Here is a 26,486-nt window from a genome sequence, read left to right on the forward strand (position 1 = left end):
TTTTAACTTTGTGAAAACCCTACATACCCTAATTTTTGCTGTGATTACAAAATTACAGCTATAAAAGGCAAAAAAAAATATTTTTGAGAACGTCTGAGCTATGGAAAGCTTCAAGGAATGTTGGGGTAAATTATTGTGTCATGTATACCACTTTTCTAGTGTGCAGATTTTTTTTTTTTTTTTTTTTTTTTTTTTAACGGAACTTATGCAAACATTGTGACATTTAATATTACTATAATCACCTGAAAATTGGTCTAATTGAAAGTGGAAAAGTACTACAGCTGGTGGTAGGCGTGGATTTTGGCACATGGAAAGTCAAGGATGTGCCATATTTGTGAATAGGCCTGTACCCATGAGGCTGTGTTGACACACTTACAGATTTCTTTGTTTGGATAATTTGAGCCTAATAATATAGGCTCTCCGGTTTTGTGTTAATTGACTTTCTTTGCCATGTGATTATCATTACCAGGCTTAATCAGATTGTTTATGACAAATCAAATGTGATAAAGCCTGGTAATGCTGATCACGTGGCAAAGACCACAAAAGTCAAAGAACACAAAATTGGAGATTCTGTATAATAATTAGGCTAGAATTGGAGGAATGCTACAAAACTGCAAATGTGCGAGCACAGCCTAAAGCGGTTCTGGCCTTGTCACAGGGCAGTTTGGAAAATATTTTGAATAAAATGGGTCCTGTAGGCTGGCCAGTCTTCACTTATTTCCTTGTTTTTCCATGCCATATACCTAGTAATGACACAATCCAATAGACAGAATATTGTTGCACCAGGAGTCGTCTTTTTGACTGTTGCAGTCACCATAGCTAAATGTAAGATATGCATCTAAGACACCTACTGTAGCTAACCTGAAGATGTACCTAAATACTATAGTCGGTTCAGGGAAGAAACAGAGTGCTGCACCTCACACCTATGGCTGATACTAGTGCCGCTTGGCTAAATAAAAAACACATCAGAATTTTGTGTATGAATTGATCAAGCCATACTGCCCATGTACCTCGTGCCGGTATCTGATACACATGGGTCCCTACACTAAGTCCACACCGTGCCAGTCAGTGGCCACCACCCCGCAGGCGTGCACAGCCAGGGAACGGGGCCATGGGACGGCCCTGCGACCCCCATGCCACAGGACCAGACCCAAAAAACACCACACCAGAACCCGGCCAGCACCGCCGGCGGAGAAGGTCGCCCCCAAGCAGCACAAGTCTGGATAAGGTATTGCGCTCACCATAGCTGCAGCAAACAGAATGGGAAAAAACAGGAGGGATTAAAACCATGTGCACTCAGGTGTCATGTGATGTGCAGCACTCTGTTTCTTCCCTGAGCCACATTTGTTTCTCTCTTTTCTCCGTGTATTGCACTCCTCCTGGTGAGACCCACATGACCGCAATTAGCAGGAGACACCTGAGTGCACATGGTTTTAATCCCTCCTGTTTTTTTCCCATTCTGTTTGCTGCAGCTATGGTGAGTGCAATACCTTATCCAGACTTGTGCTGCTTGGGGCGACCTTCTCCGCCGGCGGTGCTGGCCGGGTTCTGGTGTGGTGTTTTTGGGTCTGGTCCTGTGGCATGGGGGTCGCAGGGCCGTCCCATGGCCCCCGTTCCCTGGCTGTGCACGCCTGCGGGGTTGGTGGCCACTGACTGGCACGGTGTGGACTTAGTGTAGGGACCCATGTGTATCAGATACCGGCACGAGGTACATGGGGCAGTATGGCTTGATCAATTCATACACAAAATTCTGATGTGTTTTTTATTTAGCCAAGCGGCACTAGTATCAGCCATAGGTGTGATGTGCAGCACTCTGTTTCTTCCCTGAGCCTAAATACAATAGTGACACCTTCATTGTCAGTGTTTTATCAGGGTAGGTATGAGTATTGAGAAGACCGACTTCTGCTGTGAGTTGTAACCCTGCTGTAGAACTGACATTGTTTTTCTAACCTTTCACCTTAGATGGAATCTGCAGTCTGTACATCTTCTGGACTACCTTTGCATCTGCTCGTCCCTATGGTCAACAATGACATATCATCTCCCTGTGAGCAGATCATGGTGCGAACGAGATCTGTGGGTGTCAACACCAGTGATGTGGCTCTCGCTACTGAGCCTGAATGTCTCGGACCTTGTGAACCGGGTACCAGTGTTAATTTGGAAGGCATTGTGTGGCAGGAGACAGAGGATGGTAAGCTAAATCTATTTTCTATGTATTGACTAAAATGTGGACTCCATCTGGCTTACATTGAAAGTGCATAACACTGCAACCATTGAAAACAGTGTCTTCACTGGACTATTCTACCTTCTACAAGAACAACATAGCAAGTTCATTTCAAAGAGGTTTTCTGATCTGAGAAAATGGTCTGCAAATCGTATACATACAGTAATATCACTTGCTAATGTCTATAGATTGAATTCCTCTGATGCTTTTATGCTCTCTGTCCTCTGAACTTGTCATGTCTCGTCTCCACAGCCTTTAGTGTAGAAGTGGCACACTTAAGGCCCTATTCCACAGAACGATTATCGGCCGTATTCGGGCGATATTGGCCGCTACGGACGATAATCGTCCCGTGGAATAGAGTGCAACGATCAGCCGACATCGTTCATGTCGGCTGATCGTTGCCGTTGCTTGTTTTTCAACATGTTGAAAAACAAGCGACTGATAGCAGCGATCTGCTGCCGGCGGTCCGTTGAATAGGAGCATCGGCAGCAGTCGCCGCTATATCCTATGGGCTGCCTGGACGATCAGCGATCACCCGGGCATCCTCACCGCCGCCCCTCCCGCACTCACCCGCTCGCTGCAGCCGCATTGAATAGCGGCGGCAGCGAGTGGGCAACGAGGAGCAAACGAGCGATGAGAGCGCTCGTTTGCTCCTCTTAACGACCCGTGTAATAGGCCCTTTACCTCTTCTATCACTCCTTTGAAAATGTCTGCCGAAATAAAATGTTTGCAATCTGTTTTATAAACCATGTGAAGATGTGCTGTTCACACAGGTTCTTTGCTTTTTATAATTTTTTGGCCAAACTGTGTTAGTAGCTTTCTTTGGGCAACACTATATCTAGTGGTCAAATGCATCCCATATTACTCCAGTATTGATTGCCTATAGGGGAAAATATTGTACATGAAAGAGATAAGGACAGAGCCTGAAATGGCCTTAAAGGGGTTGTCCGGCGATAAAAAATTATTCACAGAATAACACACATTACAAAGTTATACAACTTTGTAATGTATGTTATGTCTGTGAATGGCCCCCTTCCCCGTGTTCCCCCCACCCACGCTAGACCCGGAAGTGTGGTGCATTATACTCACCGCATGTCGTGTCGTCCACGGTCTCCGATCGTCAGCAGTGACGTCTTCTTCGTGAGTCCGGCGGATCTTCCCGAGTGCTGGCCGCCCTCTGCAGCGTCATCCGAAGCTCAGCCGCGATTGGCTGAGCATAACTGTGCTCAGCCAATCGCGGCTGAGCGGCTGATGACGCGGCCACGTCATCAGCTGCTCAGCCGCGATTGGCTGAGCACAGTTATGCTCAGCCAATCGCGGCTGAGCTTCGGATGACGCTGCAGAGGGCGGCCAGCACTCGGGAAGATCCGCTGGCCTCCCGAAGAAGACGTCACTGCTGAGGATCGGAGACCGTGGTCGGCACGTGACAGGTAATGTATAGCGCACCACACTTCCGGGTACACGGGTGGGGGTGGTGGTACACGGGGAAGGGGCCATTCACAGACATAACATACATTACAAAGTTGTATAACTTTGTAATGTGTGTTATTCTGTGAATAATTTTTTTCGCCGGATACCCCTTTAATGACAGAGACAAATTTTATGAATATGACCAGTGTCACTTTATTCATTAATAACTTCGGGATGCTTTTACCTATCCGGCTGATTCTGAGATTGTTTTCTCGTGACATATTGTACTTTACATTTCTGGTAAATTGGAGTCGATACTCATAACGAATCTTTATGAAAAAAAACCCAAATAATGTGAAAAAATGCATTTTTCCAACTTTGAAACTTTTTTGCGTATACAGAAAGTGGTTATACCACATAAATTAGATATTAAATAGCATTAGCAACATGTCTACTTTATGTTGGCGGCATTTATTAAACGATCTTTCATTTTTTTTAGACGATAGGAAGCTTAAAACATTAGCAGCAAATTTCCAAATTTTCTGTAAAATTTCAAAATCAGATATTTTTAGGGACCTGTTCAGGTTTAAAGTGTATTTGAGGGGCCTGTATGTTAGAAAGCCCCACAAAGCACCCCATTTCAGAAACTGCACCCCCCAAACTCTGCAAAAGCATATCCAGAAAGTGTTTTAACCCTTTAGGGGAGTCACAGAAATAAAAGCTAAGTGTGTAAGGAATTTGAAAATTTTAATTTTCTGTGCAGAGATTTTATTGTAATCCAATATTTTTCATAATTCTAAACCTATTACCAGAGAAATGCACCCCAATAATTATTGTCCTGTTTCTGCAGTTTATAGAAATACCCCATATGTGACCCTATTGAGCTATTTGACGCAACCACAAGCCTCAGATATAAAGGAGCGCCTAGTGAATTTCAACGCCTCCGTTATATTTGGTCATTTTTGACTGTACCACTTCAGGTTGGCAGAGGCTCTGGGGTGCCAAACCTAAAAAACACCCCTAAAGGGACACCATTTAGAAAACTACACCCCTCAAGGAATGTAACAAGGGGTGCGGTGAGCATCTGGACCCCACAGGTGCTTCACAGATTTTCCGAACAATATGGCGTGAAAAAAGAAAAATTTTTTTTTTACACTAAAACTTTGTTCTAGCCTTCAATTTTTCATTTTCTTAAAGGGATAAGAGGCAAAAAAAGACACAAAATGTGTAGCGCAGTTTCTCCGAGTACGGAAATACCCCACATGTGGCGATAAAGTGCCAAGGGGGCGCAGGACGAGCCTCCAAAGGGAAGGAGCGCCAATTGGCTTTTGGAAGCTGAATTTCACTGAAAAGGATTTCAAGGGCCATGTCGTATTTACAGAGCCCTCGTGCTGCCAAGACACTGGAAACCCCCCACAAGTGACCCCATTCTGGAAACTACACCCCTCAAGGAATCTAACAAGGGGTTCAGTGAGCATATGGACCACACTGGTGACGGGCACAAATGTGGAACAATGTGACGTGAAAGGGAAAAATTTCATTTTTTCACTTTCATGGCACAAATGTGCCCGTCATCAAGGGGTCCATATCCTCACTGCACCCCTTGTTAGATTCCCTGAGGGGTGCAGTTTCCAGAATGGGGTCACTTGTGGGGGGTTTCCAGTGTTTTGGCAGCACGAGGGCTCTGTAAATGCGACATGGCGTTCATCATCGATTCTAGCCAAATCCAACCTCCAAAATCCAAATGGCGCTCCTTCCCTTCGGAGGCTCAGGTATTTACGGACTCAGGGGAAATTGCTCTACACATTTTGTTTTTTTTTCCTCTTTTAACCCCTTGTGAAAATGATAAATTCAAGGCTAAACCAACATTATAGTGTAAAAAATGTAATATTTCATTTTCACGCCACATTGTTCCACATTTGTGCCCGTCACCAGTGGGGTCCATATGCTCACTACACCCCTTGTTACATTCCTTGAGGGGTGCAGTTTCCATAATGGGGTCACTTGTGGGGGGTTTCAACTGTCTTGGCAACACAGGGGCCTTTTGAATGCAACATGGCCCCTCGAAATCCATTCCATCCAAATCCAGCCTTCAAAACCAAATGGCACTCCGTCCCTTCGGAGGCTTACCCTGCACCCGAATGGTGCTTATGTACACATGTGGGGTATTTCCGTACTCAGGGGAAATTGCTCTACACATTAAATGTTTTTTTTTATCTTTTAACCCCTTGTGAAAATGAAAAAATCATGACAAGATTAATGATTTAGAGTAAAAATTTTACGAAAATTACACTAAATGTTGGTCTAGCCTTGATTTTTTTCCATTTCCACAAGGGGTTAAAAAGAAAATGAACACAAAACGTGTAGGGTAGTTTCCCCTGAGTACGAAAATACCCCACATGTGGGCATAATGTGCCATATGGGCACAGGGCAAGTCACCAAAGGGACAGAGCGCCATTTAGAGGCTGGAATGGAGGATGGAGGCCATGTCGCAATTACAAAGCTCCTGTTCTGCCAGGACAGTAGAAACCCCCGACAAGTGACACCATTCTGGAAACTACACCCCATAAGGAATCTAACAAGGGGTGCAGTGAGCATATGGACCCCACTGGTGACGGGCACTTACGTAGAACATGTGCCGAGAAAATAAAAAATACAATTTTTTTCATTTTCACGTCCCAAATGTGGCCGTCACCAGGGGGCCATATCCCCACTGCCCCCCTTGTTAGATTCCTTATCGGGTGTAGTTTCCAGAATGGGGTCACTTGTGGGGGGTTTCTACTGTCCTGGCCGCACAGAGGCTTTGTAATTGCATCATGGCATCCTCTAATGGGAATGGCAGCCATATCTACTTAGCTGGGGAAAAGGGACATTTTAATTTATTTGGGGGTATTAGGCCAATTATTAGTTTATAAGGTTGAAAATGACAGGTGTCCATCAAATTCAACCTGTGTTGATCCAGAGGAAGGCAAAAAACCCTCGTGAGGCAGACGACAGTAGCCTCATCACAGGGGAAAAATTCCTTCCCAACTCCATAATGGCAATCAGAATAATCCCTGGATCAACGTGACCCCTGAAATAGGAATAAGGGACAGAATTTAGATAATGTAGAACTCCGATGACGTGTGGTACGCCTTGGAGCGATCCAGTATGCAGAGGCCGGGGGGATCAGGACAGGTGTCACACTGGAAAATGGTGTCCTTCCTGATCCCCCTGTTACCCTACACTCTGCACTTCTTCTGGGGTCTCCCGTTCTCCAGTGTGGGGGACGTCACCTGGAAAATGTTGTCCTGGTGCGATACGGGGTCCCTCACATCCAGAAGCGCTGGGTCCGCTCCATGGCTGCTAAATATTAGGGCTCTGTTACTGCTTCTGATATGTTCGGATCGTGCCGCAAGCTACAGTAGCTCGGGCAGCGAGGGACCGGAAGAGGGGGTGCTGGTATAAAAGTTATCCCCGTACAGGTGGTAACCTTTATCCAGCAGTGGGAAGATCAGTTCCCGGACGATCTTCCCACTTGTTCTGAGGATTGGGGGGGGGGGGGAGGGGGCATCTGGGGGCTGCATTCGGGTGTCCCTTTCTACATACACTCTAAGGGTACGTGCACACTGCGGAATCGCGACAGATAACACTTCGTGCATTCCACAGCTGGCACCCACCGGCGGAGTGATGCAGGCGCACGTCTCCACTCGTGTCATAGACTCCATTCTATGCACGGGCGGATTCCGCTCTTTGTCCAACGTATTCATTCTTTGGATGGACGACGGATTCCGCCCGTGCATAGAATGGAGTCTATGACACGGGTAGGGACATGCGCCCGCATCAGTCCGCCGGTGGGTGCCAGCTGCGGAATGCACGAAGAGTCATCCTTTGCCATTCCGCAGTGTGCACGTACCCTGAATCTGTAAGTGTACCCTGAGGTACGCTCACACAGTTTGTAGAATTTCACACCATACTGTCATCTCTTATTGGGACGGTACTGGCGGAAAATACGTGTCTGGGGGGCCGCTTACGCTACGCTACCCCCCAGACACGTCACTGGATGATGAGGATGAATGGAGGAAAGAAGGATCCCCCCCATTCATCCTCACTGGCTGTTTCGGTGTCGGAGGCAATAATAACATATCCCTCTGACACCGAAACACCCTGGGGGCCATCTTTATACGGGGATTGGTATATGGGGTATGTAGTGGTGTAGTGTCAAACTTTATTCAATGTAGTGTGGTGTAATGTACTGTTTTTTACGTGTTTTTTTTACAGTAAGTATAAAAAAAAAACCTACGCCAACAAAGGCGTTGCTGATAAATGCCGCACTTATGTGCGGCACTTGTAAGCACACCGTGGCAGTAGAATATAGAAAAAAAACACCCTACGCCAAAAAGGAGGAGTTGCTGATTAGCAGCGCACTTTCGTGCGATGCTGATCAACACTCAGCGGCGATAGGGTGCGGAAAATAGGCAAAAAAAAATTTGAAAAAAAAAACTAAAAACTTTTTCTACATTCTGAACATCCCTGTAGCTGCTGATAAGTGTATTACACATATCAGCCGCTAGAGGGCAGCAGAGCGCAAAATACGGAAAAAGCCGACGCTGGAGCCGAAAATAGCCGAGAGAAGCCGAACGTGACGTCACGGAGGAAGCCGAAGACCCGAACGAACACGAGGACGCCGCGAACCCGGAAGACGCCGATCAGGAGCCCGGGACAGGTGAGTAATGTACAAATACCTGCTCTGGACCCCTCGGCTACCTAGCTGAGGGGTCCAGGGCAGGTATTTACTATTTTGTGGGACTCTGATCGCCGTGCCACCGGCCCGATCGCCGTGAACGGCCGGCTGGTACCGGACAGCCGTTCACGGCGATCGGGCCGGTGGCACGGTGACCACCATTACTTTTTACAGTAATGGCGGTCGGTGCCGTCCTCGGACAGCACCGACCGCCATTTTTTTCCGGGTCATCGGGTCACCGATGACCCGGAAAGGTTCCGATCGCCGCTATTGGCTGATCTGAATTGATCAGCCTATAGCGGCGAACGTAAGCACGGGGGTGTTAACCACCCCTGTGCCGTGAAGCTAAGATGGCCTGCTATGATTTATAGCAGGCCATCTTCCCGATTGCTGTGTGCGAACACGCAGCGATCGGGGAAACATCGGGCGTAAATTTACGCCCTGATGCGCCAAGTACCAGGGCGCGAGGGCTTAAGTTTACGCCTGATGTCGTTAAGGGGTTAAGAATGTTTCCATTCATTGCTAGTGTTGATCTTAAAATTGCAGTTTCATATAGTGACCTCTTCTGACCTGTATATTTTAGTAAATATTTCTGTTTTCCCGTTAAATAACAATACATAACCAAATAGTCAACTGGGTGTTGCCAGTTTGGGTGTGACCCTACACTGCAATGTTTGCTTTGATTGGATAATGTCAGACAGGTCAGGGACATGCCCCAACAGGTAACACCTAGAGATGAGCAAACTGCGAGCATGCTCGAGTCCATCTGAACCCGATCGCTCGGCATTTGATAAGTGGTGGCTGCTGAAGTTGGATAAAGCTCTAAGGTTGTCTGGAAAACATGGATACAGCCAATGACTATATCCATGATTTCCACATAACCTTAGGGCTTTATCCAACTTCAGCAGCCACCGCTAATCAAACACCCAATTGGATATTGAGTCATACATTTCTAGTAAAAATAACAGAGGGATGAAACAACACAAAGCTATAAGAAAATGTGTTACAGAATTAATAGAGCATACAAAAATCTACTAAAACCCATCAGAAAAGGGGTCAGGTCCTCTTTGAAGCATTTTAGTCACTTTACATGACTTTTGATATGTCATACAGGTGTGAAACGTTTTCATGATTTAGGAGCTGGGTGTTCAGAGCCCCATTGCTCATTAGATATAGTAGAAAATGTGGAGCAAATCTGCTGTTAGAGCAGTGAGCTGGGGATTGAAGTGCATAGTCCTGCGCTTCTCCAGCTATATTTAGTGATTGTGAGGGTCTGAACACCCAGGCCCTGAAGGACCAAACTTGTGATGTGTCAAACTTTTTTTTTTTTTTTTAAGTGAATGTAACTAGAAATGAGCAAATTAAATTTGTTTTGCTTTATGTGAAACTGATCTGCGCTCATCTCCCTCAGGATGCCAGCTCCGTGCAGAGAGGGAGCATACCACCTGGAAAACATGGATACAGCTATCCATGCTTTTCAGGCAGTCCTTGGTCGGTATCCTCTCTAAATGTAACAAATTACCAAATAATGTCAGTGACAGTAATGTGGTAAATAACACAGTAGTCAGGCATTCTCTATACATATATAGAATCCAGTCTGTTTTTTTTACATGGAGCAAGTTTATTGTGCTCCTAATTCTGTGTTAGCACAGTCTCTTTAATGTGTGTTTCTATCATATATATAGAATTTGCATCACGTTCTAATGCCCAATAAATGTACCTGGGTTTCAGCAGTTCTTTATGTTAACAGATGTTCAGTGCAACAGGGAGCACATCTATTGCCGCTAGTGGGCTTCTGATCTAATGTAGTACAGGAATCCTCGGGGTTTGCAACAGTGCCATGCTGTCTGAGAGATTGTACCACTGACTGGTTAAAAAAAAGAGTCATTCATACCTGCTTACTCTGCTTATAGTCACTGTGTGCAGCTGGGCTGCCATCTGCTTTATGAATGGAAGCTATGAAAAGCTGTAGGTGTGTAGACGTGTTAGAGTAAGCAGTTTCAGTTTCAGTTGCGGCTGTGATTTTTATTACCTAGAACCAAGTAGATTTGAGTCCATGGGGGACATTTATCAAACTAATTGCACCTGTTTTTAGTCTAATATATCTAGTTTGCTCTCAAAATAAATCTAATATGAATTTATGAAGCTTTTTTAGACAAGATTATCCAAATTAGTTGCGACTTTTTGAATTAGATTTTTTTGTTGTTAATTAGATCGAAAGTGCGCCAGAATTTTTTTAGCTAAATTTTTTATTAAGTCGCATATATTGGCGCATCGCTACGTCTGCTCCAAAACAGGTGAATTTATTAGACTAATTAAAAGACCATTATTTTTAAGACACATTTACTATGCTATTAGACAATTTACATAAATTTGACTTAACACATTAGATTGGAAATTATGCCAAAACATCCTTTACAAAATCGTGTTTTTAGATTTGTTAGTAAATATCCCCCTAGTGTCTCATCAGAGATTTATTTCTTTGTTTAAATTCTCTGGTAATTACATTTAGAGTTCCCAATTCTCATATTTACCAAAAGAACCATCCTTCTATCTTCACTGTGTAGAACATGTTTTATGACTGCTAAAATGCAACAGAATTGGCTATTACTGTTCTCTGAAAGTGCTGTTTCCTTGTATACTGTGTATAGTGAATATGTATACTGAATATGTATACTGAAAAAAAAAAAAATAGGTTTTATATATATATTATATATATATATATATATATATATATATATATCACACCAAAAGTGTTGATAGGTTAGGATTTGGTTGTTGAGGCCGGGTTCACACTACTTTTTTGCAACCCCTTTTTTTTTCATACGTTTTTGCAAAAGATGGATGGAAAAACGGATTCATTTGTGTGCATCTGTTATGATTTGTTTTTCTGTTGACTTCCATTATTAAAAAAAGAATCAAAACACGTCAGTTTTTTTTACCCAAATAAAAACGTGGTTGATCCCATTTTGTGTATGGTAAATAAAAAGGATGCGTTTTCAAAACTGGTGCACACAAATTCATCTGTTTTTCAATCTGTTTTTAGCAAAAACATTGTGTGAACCCAGCCATAGACTCCCGCCGCTCTTTACAAGGAGTCTGGCTTGCTGCAATCTCCATTCAGCTGCAGGAGACAGACTCCATATAAGTCTATTGAGCTCATATCTCACAACTGGATGGAGACCACATTCAGCCTGGGAGTTCAGATGTTTGGTGGGGTCTGACACTTAAACATTACAAAAAGTTTGTGATGCCTATGAATTATGTTTTACCTATATTTTATTATGACATTTACTTTTTTCACAGGCATGTTGGTTGTAAATGTGACTTGGAGAAACAAGACCTATGTAGGCACCCTTTTAGATTGTACACGACACGATTGGGCACCACCTAGGTGAGTTTCTATCCCTTAGAACCTTGTCTTTTGTCTTTTTATTAAGAGATTTTTTGAGATGTGAGAAGAGGGTCTGTTTCCCTAAAACTATGCTGTTTTTTTATATAGCAACTGTGTCCGTTTTAGTAGCTTTCCCTTAATTGAATTTATCACCCAAACAGCTTGTTTATATTTTTGTTTTTTATTTGTATGTCATGTTTTAAATAGAAATACTCAACATTTAAATTTTTCCCCTTCCCTCCAGATTCTGCGACTCTCCCACAAGTGACTTGGAGATGCGGAACGGACGGGGGAGGGGTAAACGTATGCGGCCAAGTAGTAATGCTCCTGTTGCAGAAGGTACACCAGCCCCTGAGAGTAAAGGTGCAAGCAGTAGTAGCAGCAGTAGCAGCAAGACGCGAGCTGGCGCCAACAATAAAGGAAGACGTGGAAGCCAGAATTCTAGTGAACATCGTCCACCCCCTGCAATCCAGCAGAAGATATAAAAGCTAGCCCATCTTCTGCCAGCAAGCGCAAAAGCAAGCCCCCTTCTGACATGGAACTAACTTCTAGCTCTGAAGACTCTAAGGGGAGTAAGCGTGCTCGCACAAACTCAATGGGATCCTCATCTGCCCCTGTGTCTGTCTCTTTACCTTTAACAGTGCCATTAAGCACTATTAAGGTGGAACCAGCTGCTTTGGACCGTAATTGTTCCTCCCCCATTTTAATAGACTGCCCTCACCCTAACTGCAACAAGAAATACAAGCACATTAATGGCCTGAAATACCATCAGGCTCATGCACATACAGATGATGACAGTAAACCAGAGGCAGACGGGGATAGTGAATGTGGTGAGGAGCCACAGCTTCATCTGGACATGGTTAGTTGTAATGGTACCTTTCCAACTCAAAAGGGTTCTCTTTCCCCAGCCCGATCTGCAACCCCCAAAGCTCGCTTGACAGAACCACACAGTCCTACACTCACTCAACAAAATTGGAGGTAAGGTTGTATGCAAGAAAAAAATTGGTACCGAAGGAGATACAGACCCTGGAGCACTTTCTAATGATGGATCAGATGATGGTCCCATGGCAGCAGATGACACAAGCAATGATGGCTTTGAGTCACAGGAAAAACGATTGACTGAAAAGGATGCTGCCAAAAAAGGCAATGGGAGCAGTAAGCCTGACAAGTTGGCTTCATCTAAAAGCGTGAAGTCTGCTCGACCTATGCACCTGCAATAGTACCTCAGCAAATGTACACCATTCAAACTACAACCTTCACTGCTGGGAGTCCAGGTTCTTCCACAGGTCTTACCACCACAGTAGTCCAAGCCATGCCCACCAGCCCACAGCTTAACCTATCCAGCCCAAACCAACAGTAATGGGAGAGCCTTCTAGTATTAATCCAGCCCTAACTCCATCTAGGGATAAAAAGAAAAAGGATAAAAAGAAGAAAGAACAAAGAGAGGATGAAAGTCCCGGAACCTCTATGAAAGTGGGACGTCCAGAAGATGGGAAAAGTCCCTATGGGGAAGCAGTTGGTGATTCTGCAAGCAAAGGAGATGGACTTATTAATGGCTCTGATGCCCATCAGAGTAGGCTGGCCAGCATAAAGGCAGAAGCTGACAAAATCTATAGCTTCACAGATAATGCACCAAGCCCTTCTATAGGAGGAGGAGCAAGTGGTAGTGGCAGTTCAAAACGAATGGAAAATCCCAGTCCTGGTCAGCCCATGACACCCTTACATGTTGTGACGCAAAATGGGGCCGAGGGAACCTCAGCTAAAACAAACAGCCCAGCTTACTCTGACATTTCAGATGCAGGAGAAGATGGAGAAGGTAAATTGGAAGGCACAAAGGCCAAGGATCCAGAGCAAATGGTAAAGGAAAGTGCCAAAAAGTCCCTTTTCCCGCCACAACCTCAAAGCAAAGAGTCTCCATACTATCAGACCTTTGAAACTTATTATTCTCCCAACTATGCACATTCCAGTCCAGGTGCCATGAATCCCACTGGTCAGACTACACCAGAAAGTCAGCCACTAAAAGTGAAGAAGGAAGAAGATCTCGAAGTAACAGAAGTTAAAATGAAGGTTGAGCCACCTGAAGATAAAAAGCCGGAGCTTAGCAGCACTAGCCAGCAGCCCTCAGTTATTCAACAGCGTCCGAATATGTACATGCAGTCTCTCTATTACAATCAGTATGCCTATGTGCCTCCATACGGCTATAGTGACCAAGGGTATCATGCTCATCTGCTAAGCACTAACCCAACATATAGGCAACAATATGAGGAGCACCAGAAACAAAGACAAAACCTGGAACAACAGCAGCAGCAGCAGCAGCAACAACAGCAGCAGCAGCGCAGCATTGAAAAGAAGGCAGAGATGGCCATGAGGGATAGAGAGGCTACTCTTAAAGAAGAATGGAAGCACAAGTCTTCAGTACCTCCAACACTCACAAAGGCACCAAGTCTAACCGACCTGGGAAAGTCAGGTCCTAGCAAACCTAAGGAACTGATTTCTGGGCCAGACTCAAGTAAGTCTGTGATAATTCCCAAACCAGAGGACTCAAAGATCCCAGTACAGCAAGCAGAGGGTTTAAAAGCAAAAGTATCAGAAGGAAGTAGTCATACAGGAAAAGAAAGTGGAGAGCCTTCTAAACCAGTAGGAGAGTGCAATAGGCAAGCTGGACTTGATCCTGTATTGTGGTACCGACAGGTAAGAACTAATAAATGTATTTCTCATTCAAATGTAATTTTAATGAGCTTTCAAGATGTTGGAACTTAAAGGGGTTATCCAGGATTAGAAAAAGCACAGCCACTTCCTTGCAAAAACAACACCACCCCTGTCCTCAGGTTGTATGCATATTACAATTCAGCTCCTTTCAACTCAGTGGAATTGAGCTGCAAAAACCACACCCAAACAGAGGACAGGAGAGTCACTGTTACTGGAAGGAAACAGCCATGTTTGTTTGTTTTTTAAGTTTGGCTGGCAGCACAGATATATGCATATCACTGCTGTCAGTTTCAATTAAAGCAATCCCAGAATTTTTTTTGTCAACAAAATTTAGATTCAGAAAGTTTCAGAAAGTTAAATAGATTTGTAATTTACTTCTATTTAAAAATCTCAAGTCTTTCCATACTTATAAGCTACTATATATCCTGCAGGAAGTGTTGTTTGTTTACATTCAGAAACAGTGCTCTCTACTGACATCTCTGGCGGAGTCAGGAACTGTCCAGCGCAGCAGCAAGTCCCCATAGAAAACCTCTCCTGCTCAGGACAGTTCCTGACTCCGCCAGAGATGTCAGTAGAGAGCACTGTTTCTGAATGTAAACAAACAACACTTCCTGCAGGATATATTAGCTTATAAGTATGGGAAGACTTGAGATTTTTAAATAGAAGTAAATTACAAATCTATTTAACTTTCTGATACCAGCTGATTTGAAAGAAAACATTTTTTCGCTGGACAACCCCTTTAATTATTTAGGACATACCTTTGTTGCCTGGTCTGTTTTTATTTTTTCTAAAAAACTTATTTGGGCTGTGAAGGGTGTTAGAGAGGCGGAGCAATGGGTCCTAGAACTGCTACAACCCACTGTATTGTATGCAGAATGCTCATGGCTGATTATTCAAGGGGCAGACACAGCCAACAAAGGTGTGATCTAAATGCATTCATTTACATATATCCAGCGGTGCCTTCAGCTCAATAGGCAGGGCCTCACACATTCATATAAGTACTATATGCCCCCTGTTTGCACAGTGAAGGTGGTCACACAGGCACAGTCCAACTCTGTTGGTGGACGTATGAGTGATAGAGAGGCAGCTGGGTATTGTGTACTTCTATTGTTACTGGAATACAGATGTTGCACTGTAGACTATGTTCACGCTTGTGTTCTCTTCATACTCTAAACCATGGGTCTCTGCGGCCCTCCAGCTGTTGCGAAACTACAACTCCCATCATGCCTGGACAGCTAAAACTTTGGATTTGGCTGTTCAGGCATGATGGGAAATGTAGTTTAGCGACAGCTGGAGGGCCGCAGTTTGGAGACCCATGCTCTAAACCATCTCTTCTTAAACTTTGCACTGGGGCCTCACCAGACAGGCCAAAAGGATTCCTGAGCCTCACCATCTGTGGTGAAAAAAAATATTGCTCAGTCTACCCTATATTTGTCTCCTAAACTCTATATAACATTAATATAAGCACAAAATGAATGAATCAATGTTCCTTAAGGGTGCGTTCACACGTACAGGATCTGCAGCAGATTTGAAGTTGCAGATTTAAATCTGCTGCAGATCCTGTAGGTGTGAACGCACCCTAAACCAGAGATTGTTGCTGTCTGGGAAAGGACTGTGCAGATTATAATTACTTCTGTGAAATCTCCCTCACCAGCAACTGGGAGCACCTTACTGCTGAGGCCTACCTCACAGTTTGAGAAGCACTCCTCTAAACCACACTGTGCCCTACCGGAGTGCCCTACCGGATTTGTCATACAGCTGATGCCCCCAGTTCCTGGTGCACTTATAATTGAGCATGGTGTCTGTCACTTTGATGAAACAATAGCAGATTTTTTTTAATTTTTTTTTAGTTCTGTCAAGTATGATGAAATCTTACATGTTAGCATAATACCAAACAATAAACATCCTCAACAGCACCAAACATCACAATGCAGCGCAAAATACCCCTCTACGCCTGTTGGTGATGATTGGTCATATTATGTGTGCTGTACAGTGATATTTGCTTGATGTTACATAATTTTCAGTGGTGAGGCCCTGGTGTAACTGTGGATTAGCTAGTGAGCCTGAAGAGAAAAAGATTGAAATGTCTTGATTTATGGTGTTGATTATATGCATGCTTGTAAGGTCTACTTTATTAAGCTTGTGTAAAAAAAAAATACACATGTCAAAATTTAAATCATCACAGCTAGTCCATTGTCGCTAATGAGCCAACGCTATGGCCCTGTACACATGATGGAGTTTTCAGTGAGAAAAATACATGTTTTTGGACACAGGTTAGGACCATACATATTTCTTTGGAGGCCATATTACATGAAACGATTATCGGGCGTTCCTGCTGCCGTCCCTCTGTGGAATAGAAGCAGTAGCAGCAGACCACCGCTATCTTCTAAGGGCTGCCTGGACAATCTAGCGATCACCCAGGCAGCTCCACCGCGCCCAATCCTCCCACCCACATACACACACCCACACACCCCACACTCTTACCAGCCTGTCCCGACAGCGCACTCAGTGAGTGGGGGGCGAGGAGAAAGTTAACGCTGACCTGACAGGTCGGCGCTTGATTGCTCCCTCTCATCACCTCGTGCAATTGGGCTTAAGTTCACGTTAATTTGAATTCTGATTTGAATTCTGTGTAAATTTCCACAGCACTGGATTACACTGTAGGCTGGAGGCTCTGGGCAGAATGAGTTGTAAGGCATAGATTAATACTGTATGTATTCTCCAAAAAGCTTATTTGGGGGGCTTAGGTTGTCTACTGTTTAACACAAGAATCTTTTTTTTTTTTTTTTTTTTTTTTTAACAATATTCTTATAAAGCAACAAGAAGCAGAGTCACGCATGTGGTCCTACGTTTATCCGAAGTACACTGATGCACTAAAAGCTGATGATGAAAGGTGAAAGAAGAAAGAGATCGGAAAGTCAAGGAGGAGAGAAGCAGGAGCAAAGAAGCCTCTGCCAAGGAAGATAGCAAGGAGGCAATTAATGTAGACGTTAAGGGACCCCCACAAACTGAGGATCCCCGTGGGCTACCTAAGGACCCTCGCACTAGTACTCATGTACCGGTTTCATCACCACTTACACAACATCAGTCCTATATCCCATATATGCATGGTTACACCTACAGCCAAGCGTATGACCCCAGTCATCCAAGCTACCGTGGGATGCCAGCAGTCATGATGCAGAATTACCCAGGTATTTCAAAAGTTTTGCTGTTAATATTTAATCCAGAAGCACAAGTCTGTCATCTCCAGTTTCTGCTAATCACTACTACTCCTGGTTCCTGTTGATGCATAATCTCAGTGGGAACGGCCACTCAGCCATTCACTGGATGCAGTGGTGTCCTATGTCATTCAGTGATTGACAAAATGCACAGTTCCTGCTCGTCCAACACATCAATGGGGAGTAGAGGCAAAAACTAGGAGCTGTGCAGAAATATGAACAATAGGGGAGAATAGAGCAGTAGAATATATTTGATATACTGCAAGTTTGTTATCTATTGTAATAGTAGATAAAGGTTACCAAGTGAAGATAAGACCTCAGTTCTGGGGGTAAGGATGGCAAAGGGGAACATTGGAGGCAAAAGTTGTAAACAGGGCTGTGGAGTCGGTAAGCCGCAGCTCCGACTCCAACTCCGACTCCTGAATTTTATCAGGACCGACTCCTGACTCAGACTCCTGCTCCTTCATAAATGGCCGGTCATATACCAGGGGAGTTATTTATCACACTGGCTCAGCAGCTTCTCCCTAATGTCCTACATGATTTCTGAGGGAATAACGAAACATATAAAGCAGCTTCTCCTGTGAGTGCAGTGGATGCAGCCAGTCTCCAGCCTCCATGTCCTGAACAACTCAGAACTGGACTAGATGGAGCAGGTGGTCTTTTCCTGCTGACAATTTTCCATGTTTCTAACTAAATATTCACCATACTTAAAGAAACACTGCTAACAATGACAGATACCGGTGATATAGAGGTCAGCCATAGTGATATACAGGGGGTCACACATAGTGATATAGAGGTCACACAGTGATATAGAAGGTCACTGTGGGGGCACGCAATAGCACGCACACACACACTGCCTGCTGCAGCCATAGCATACACACACACACACACACAGCCTGCTGCAGCCATAGCGCACACCACACACAGCCTGCTGCAGCCATAGCATACACACACACAGTCTGCTGCAGCCATAGCATACACACACACACACAGCCTGCTGCAGCAATAGCATACACACAGCTCGCTGCAGCCATAGCGCACACCACACACAGCCTGCTGCAGCCATAGCACACACACACACAGCTTGCTGCAGCCATAGCGCGCACACACACACACACAGCCTGCTGCGGCCATAGCACACATACACACAGCCTGCTGCAGCCATAGTGTGCACACACAAACACACAGAGCTTGCTGCAGCCCATAGCACGCATGAACACAGCCTGCTGCAGCCATAGCGCGCGCACACACACACACCCTGCTGCAGTCATAGCACACAAGCCTACTGCAGCCATAGCACGCACACTTATTGACACAGCTGCAGCCATTGAACACTGAAGAAAAACACACAATATTATCCCAGAGAGAAAACACACCACTGAGGACAAAGGTTACTGCTATACTAATGTCTTCTCCTCCTCCTCTATATTACACAGGATATCTTCATATTACACTGCTGCTCATATACAGTCATCCAGCATCCAGGAAGAGAACAGCACAGATCTCCCCCCACACAATGGACTCTCAATGGGCTCAGAAACAAACTGCCAAATAGTGACCGACAACTTTCCATGACCCCCCTTATGTAATAGGGCCAGTGATCTATTAGAATGTTGCTCATAATATATATTCATGAGCAAAACTTGTAAAATTCATATCAAAATTCAATTCTACATTTTTTAAAGATTTTTTTTTTAAAGCTGGTGTCGGAGTCAGTACATTTTTTTCCGACTCCGACTCCAGCTCCGACTCCAGCCAAAACAAGCTCCGACTCCACGACTCCGACTCCACAGCCCTGGTTGTAAACGCCTATGGTTAGCAGTGTAGTGCAAAAAGAAAAAGCAGTCAGCTGTATTTTACTACTATAAAGGCTTGAACTATGTGTTCATTCATTTCTTTGTCTAGGTTCTATCTCCCTTCAAGTTATTCATTCTCCCCATATGGCAACAAGGTTGCTGGCAGTGATGAGTCTGAAAAGTCACGAGCCAGTCCAAGTGTCAGCTGCAAGCCTACCACCGAGTCTAAAGCCCTTGACATATTACAGCAACATGCAAGCCATTACAAGAGCAAGTCTCCCACAGTAAGTACAGTACAAAAACCATCCTGCTAAATTCTGTTGAAAGAACCTAAAAAATTGACGTCTGACCATTTTTACTTTAGAATGTATTAACAGGTCCTTTTTAAGTTTTGGATCAGTTGTTAGATGTCCAAAGAAAAATGGCAATGCGCTCCTGCATGTTAATATGTTTAGCGTTGTGGATTCAGCCATGTGGTTTTTCAGTCAGCTGAGCAGGGATGACATTATGGGCATGCTTTTTAACAGGGTAGGAGGACTAGGTGCTGACTTTGTTAAAGTTGTCTGCTAGGATTTTTCAGAAACTGTATCACTCTTGTCCATGGGCTGTGTCTGGTATTGCAATTTAGCTCACTGAGGTTAAGCTACGGTTAGATAAAGAGTACCTTCTGTCCTCAGTTTGTGTGCAGTATTGCAGCTTGTCTTCAATTCAGGTGTGGTTTGAAATTTACTTCAATGGAGTTACAAAACTCCGCCCAAGCTGGAGACAAGAGTGGTGCTGTCTCTGGAAGAAAGTAGCCATGTTTTTGTAGCGCTGGATAACCCCTTTAAGTAGATTAGCAGTTAAAATATTAAAATAATGCATTAGTGCTATCTTTTTAGTTATGCTGTAAAAAAAAGATTCAGTACTCATGATGTGAATATACACATTGTCTGCAGCAGTTCAGATCCAACCTTTTTGCTATGCATGGTTCATGCCCACTGACTGTTATACAGTATGTGAAAGCTGCCCGTCTTAGTTATGCACTTATTTATACAACCTTGGGAGCAGCCAGCACCACAATCGAAGCAGAATGGACAGGGTCTGGCTGGGGGTAACTTAAGACATACTGTGAGAAACTCCAATGGCTAGAATGACTTCCCAGCACTTGGTCCACTAGACTACATAGTCCTGTAGGAAACCACTGCCTTCATTTATGGTATTATTTAGAGATGAGTGAACCTGGAGCATGCTCAAGTCCATCCGAACCCCGATCGTTCTGCATTTGATTAGCTGGGGCTGCTGAAGTTGGATAAAGCTCTAAGGTTGTCTGGAAAACATGGATACAGCCAATGACTATATTCATGTTTTCCACATAACCTTAGGGCTTTATCCAACTTCAGCAGCCACCACTTATCAAATGCCGAACGTTCGGGTTCGGATCAACTCGCGCATGCTCCAGGTCTGCTCATCTCTAGTATTATTGAAATGGCTTTTCCTACACTTCATGGCTCGAGTTATGCTTTTAAGAGTGTTTATGGTGAGATTGGTGTAGTCTTGTCATTAAAATGTCATGACTGTGATATTACCTTTATGTACAGATCACAGACAAATCTCCACAGGAGCGAGAGAGAGGTGGCTGCAATGTGCCGGGAAGCTCTGCAGGAGCAGCAGGTGGCTGTAGTAGTATGGGGAGCACCAGACCGAGGAGTAGGCGATAGGAATTCTGAAAGGCCACGCACTTCCCCTTCACAGCGCTTAATGTCCACACATCATCACCATCACCATCTTGGTTACTCTTTGCTGCCGGGCCAGTATCCCTTGCCGTACACCACAGGTATGTACTCTGCATTTTCAGATCAATTTGTTGAATACAAAGACCTCTCTTTCCCTATGATGAGAGAGATTATAAGCTTCCCAACTTCATGTGTAGAACTTTTATTTCCATGGTTGCACTAATATTGACATTTTCACTTGAGCTACTAAACTAAAGTTATTGGATTTTTTATGCGGTACATTGAAGTTAATTTACACGTACAGTGAAAGAAATAATTATTTAATCCCTTATAATTAAGGGTAGGTTTAAAGGGGTAGTGCAACGCGGCAGCGCACATCTCCGCCCGTGCCATAACCACTACTCTATGCACAGGCGGATTCCGCCGAAAGAAGTGACATGTCAATTCACCCGAGCATAGAATAGTGCCCATGGCACAGGCAGAGATGCGAGCCGCCGCCTGCGGGTATGAGCGACAGAATCCGCTGCGGGTCATACGCGGGAATTCCGTAGTGTGCACGCACCCTAACTTTGTATTGTGTGTTAATAAGCTGTTTGGCCCCAGCAGGGGGCGGGCCTGGTCTCCTTCCTCTTTGCTGTTTTCCACAACAGTGAATGGGAGAGGAAAAGGCAGCTGGTGCACATGCACACCAGCAGCTTTTTCATTGGATGGAGCGCATCACATGGCTTCCAGCTTGCTCAGGCCTGATTGTGTCCTTGACATCATTAAAAACTCTTTTGTCTTGCCCATATTATAGAGGTTACAGTCTGACTGACTGAGTCTGTGGACAGGAGTCTTTTATTCCGTGACCATGTAATGTCTTTAACCCAGGAATTGCAGTTTAATGCAGTTGTTTAGGACCATCTAACTTACCTGTAGGAGCCAGAACCCTTAATGGTTGGTAGGGGATCAAATACTTATTTTTTTCTACATTTGCAAATTTATATAAATTATACAATGTAATTTTCTGGATTTTATTTTTCATATTCTGTCTGTCACTGTTAAAAGTAACATAACTGTTAAAATTCTAGACTGTTTATAAGTCTGTTAGTGGGCAAACTTACAAAATCGGCAAGTGATCAAAGTGATCTGTACAGCCTCAGCTGTCTCAGGTTATTATTAAGCCTAGTAGTCAGAATGAAAACTGCACGATTAAGGATTATTTTATAATATATAGTAAATGGAAAATTAGATTCACATTGTCTCAACCTTTTGAGCTTTTATTTTTTTGGCAGTACTGTAATTAAAGCTTTTATTTACATAGCTGGAAAAGATATTGAAATACAAACTTTTTTTTTTTTTAGGTTTGTCTTCTACAGCTATTGTAGCAAGTCAGCAGGGCTCAGCCCCATCTCTGTACCACCCCCGAGGAGGTGAAACCGGTAAGTTTGCATACAAACTGCTTTTTCATAAGAAATTGTGCTTGTTGCTAGATACATATTAGGGGGCATTCACACGTTCTGTGCATGATGCTTGGAGCTCCAAAACATTGTCGGTACAGTATCGCGAAGATTTAAAAAATTTCGGCGCTCCTGACATCATGACGAAGGAAGATGCTGGGAACTTTGAAGTCCGTTCTGTTGCATGTTTGTCGGTCAATGCATCAAATGTGTGATTGTCCTCTAATTGTCATTATCCATTCCTGTTTGCCACTTGTGACAAATTAAAGGGAATGTGTCGGCTTTATGTTCCGAACTGCTGAGTCTGTTAGATAGGTGTAAGGACAAGGAGACACATGGTACCATTCATATATCAGTCAGTGCTTCCATGATGTAGAAAAATGCTTTTATTATAAGGTAAGAAGAGTCGGAGAGGCTTTTCTAAGCTCCTTAAAAAAGCTATAAGTTGGAATGCCTCCTCTCTCCACCCTCTCGGTGCTTAATTTGAAGCTGAATCCCAAGCAGGCTCGGGTATGGGAGGGGGGAGTGAGGAGGTTTTATGGCTTGCTGCACTTCAGGGGCTTCTTTGACACTTTGCACAGACGGGTAGAAGCATTTTTCTACTTCTGGAAGCACAGATGGATATATGAAAGATACCAGGTGTCTAACAATGTCAGCAGTTTAGAACGTGAATTGCAGCTAAAAGATTTCAGCTACTCCATGCAGCTCTTGATGTGGAGACCTAACACATTTTTGTATTTAAATGTGTATGGAGTTCATTTGGAGTCGGGACCCATGTTGAAAAATAATTCATGTCAAGAGTGTTTGCTCGTTCATCGGCTGGTTGCTGGAGCTATTTCAAGCAATATCTGCTTGGACAGATTATCTGCCCATATAATAGTGCCTTTAGTGGGGGGACAGCCTTGTGAGTACAGAAGAAAGCCCCTTTGTCCAATAAAATCTGTCCCCATGTTACTTATATTTAGTTATATTTAAATATAGTTTATTTGTAGTCAAGTAAAATTAAGATGATGTGGAGGAAAAAATAGGTGAAATTGGTCTCTTTTCTTAATCCAAAGCACATCTTGTTCTATACTTGCATCTCTAGACTATTGTTCCCATGATTGCTTTTTTCTTTGTTTCCTCTTCTAAATGTTTCTATATTTTTTACCTTACAGGAAAATTCAGCATCCAAGGACCCTGCCTACATAAAGTCATGTGACTGGATCACAGGACCCATCTGGAATGAGTCAATGCATCAGTTGAATGGTGTTTCTTCAGCCAGAGTTTTCTGTAAAGGGCTTCTGAGGTATCATTCTGATCCAGGACACACAGGCCCGATCCTTTACCCCTCCACAAGCTTGGTCCTCCCCTTCCTGCCTTTGGGAGATCTGGTTTTGCAAAATGGGACTGTATTTATTCAGTGCATCCTCCAGTGGACTGGGTCATGAGAAGACATGGGATTTCTTTATGGACAGTATGTGTGGGGGAAATACCGTGCTCAACATTGAACACCTCATTCATGTAACAAAACATTCTGGGTTAGGATCGTGCATCCTACGCCTACAGACTTCTGGTTAAATGTTATTTTGAAGTTAAAAGATGATGAATTTGTTTTGTCTTTTGTTGCTACACTCCATCAGTCATGGCTGTTCAGTTTATGGATTCTACCCGTGACCACACAAATTTCATGTGATCCAGGAGCCAAGGGATGGCATTGCTTCTAAAATGTCCACACCGATTTGTGTAAGAGAAGTACAGTTCCGTGTCCTGTCACATTGTCTGGGAGCGACTGTTGGCTTAGAGTTTTCCATCTTGATATTTCCTCATGTCTCTTCTGATAAAATACCTGCTTTTATTCCCCCCCCCCCTTTTTTTTTTTTTTGGAGATTGGCAGACCAAGATTTATGCTTAGTGCTTGAGCAAAACAAGTGGCAAAAATGTGGGTAAGTTTAAGGCTCCCAGTAACACCAGAGTAGTGCCACATTGTCTCCTTGTATGTCTTTTTGGTTAGCCAAGCAGTGCTTCTTTTTCTTACCACAATGGTCCTATCCTTTACTTAAATATTTCACGTATAAAATGTGGATCTTGGTTATGAGTTATGTGACAACAGTAATGCTGGACTCCCACAGATGCAACCTGGCTGTGTATAATGTATATAGACCTGGAAAAGGGTTTCTTTTTTATAAGACACTAATCTTAAATTGAGGACAAGTTTCACATGTGCATTTTAAATCTGTTTAACCACTAAATGTTTAGTGCCCTCATGGCAGGATGCCGTGGGTTTAGCATTACAAGCCCAACTCGTTTTCTCTACAAGCCCGTTCTTTCTCTCTTTAGTAACCTGTCTTTCAGTTTATTTTATGTTACGGCATGAATTCTGGACACCTGTAACTGCAGGAATGTAGTGTTCTCATATCTGAGAATAACAACACCTGTAAGGGTTGCATCTCTTTACAAAGATGCACTTTGTCCAGCTGTAAACCCAGGTATACAGACACATCATGGAGAGATGAAATGTTATAGCTGACAAGCATACCGCCACTCACTTCAAGAATCCAGCCATCAATAATAGAACAGTCTTCTGGACACTGAGAATATCTTGTCATATACACTTCATTATAGAGCATGCCACTTGACTCTTTTACAGTCATAAAGTGTTTTTTATAGTCTTTATCCCCCCATCCTTATTGTGCTTAGATGTAAGAAAGTAGGTTTCCATGGGTTCGAAAATCTCTTTGCAGGAGAATGTATTTCTTGCAGTGGCAGATGTCACGTGATCACTATGGACCCATTAAGACTGCTGCTATTTTCCAACAGGTTGCTGGTACTGTGACCATCTTACTCTCAAGTACTTCACATTTGCCAACCAATACGGTTCACAGATTCTCGGGTCTTTGATTTAGTTTTCTTTTACTGCTTTTTTTTCTCAGATACTGTACAACCTTTACATTTTCTGGCCATTTATTTCTTTTATTCTGGGGTTTTCACTCAGTTACAGTTCAAATTTCCAGTGTCCTATAAAGATGCACAATATATGCTTATGGAACTTTTTTTTATTTTTATTTTTTTTTTTAGACTTCCACTCTCTGCTACTTGTACCTCTTCTACCCCAAGAGGTGACCTGAAGGAATTTCGTTAAAAATAATAAAAAAAAATGTATTTAACCCTTTCTGGAAGTTTTCCAATAAAGTTCTTTTGTATTGCTTGGTTGTAAACAGACGTTATTGTATATGGAAAAAAAACAATTCCCTACCTTCATTTATACTGGGGTGAATGGAGAGCTCATGCTCCCCTTTCATCCCTCCCGTATCTGTATAAAGATGTAAAATTATTTTTCTGTTATGTAGCTTTTTTTTAAATCCGATTTAAAGTCTTTGTGGTAAAGTTGAATTTTTTTTCCTGCAGTTTAAAAAAAAATACACAAGTTTTGTTTTATCAGATATGTGGTGGTTTTCTGAATGTGTTGCAGTACATAACATAAAATCTGTACTTTTTTCGCTAATGAAATTTATTGGTTGGTAATAATTTAGATCTGATGATACTTCAATAGGATACCCCATACATGTTCAAGTGATGGTGACCTGACCTCTGAGACCGTTGCTGTTTGCTAGTAAAGTGTTGTGGGTACTAGCCAATAAAAGGGTGAATGTGGAGAAAAGGTCTGAAAACTGCTTACCACATTGCTATGATGGGATGCACTTCCATTCTGGCTCTAAATTTAAAACTCATCTCTGTAACCTGTTTGCCAGACTTCACAGATATCCTTTACAACAGCCCCAGGGACTATAGGAACCTGTAGTCTGGAGATGATCCCCTGACTTCTATGCAACAGTCTTGTGGGAATGCTCTGGGACCTGTTGAGATTCAGTTGGCAGGTTC

General features: G+C 43.4%; 1 pseudogene; it reads left to right on the plus strand.

Moving 5' to 3' along the window:
* Positions 1 to 469: 469 nt before the first annotated feature.
* LOC138774787 (zinc finger protein 609-like) lies at positions 470 to 26,114 on the plus strand (annotated as a pseudogene).
* The last annotated feature ends 372 nt before the right edge of the window (positions 26,115 to 26,486 follow it).

Source organism: Dendropsophus ebraccatus, unplaced genomic scaffold (genome assembly GCF_027789765.1).
Source record: "Dendropsophus ebraccatus isolate aDenEbr1 unplaced genomic scaffold, aDenEbr1.pat pat_scaffold_1104_ctg1, whole genome shotgun sequence".
Classification (NCBI taxonomy): domain Eukaryota; kingdom Metazoa; phylum Chordata; class Amphibia; order Anura; family Hylidae; genus Dendropsophus; species Dendropsophus ebraccatus.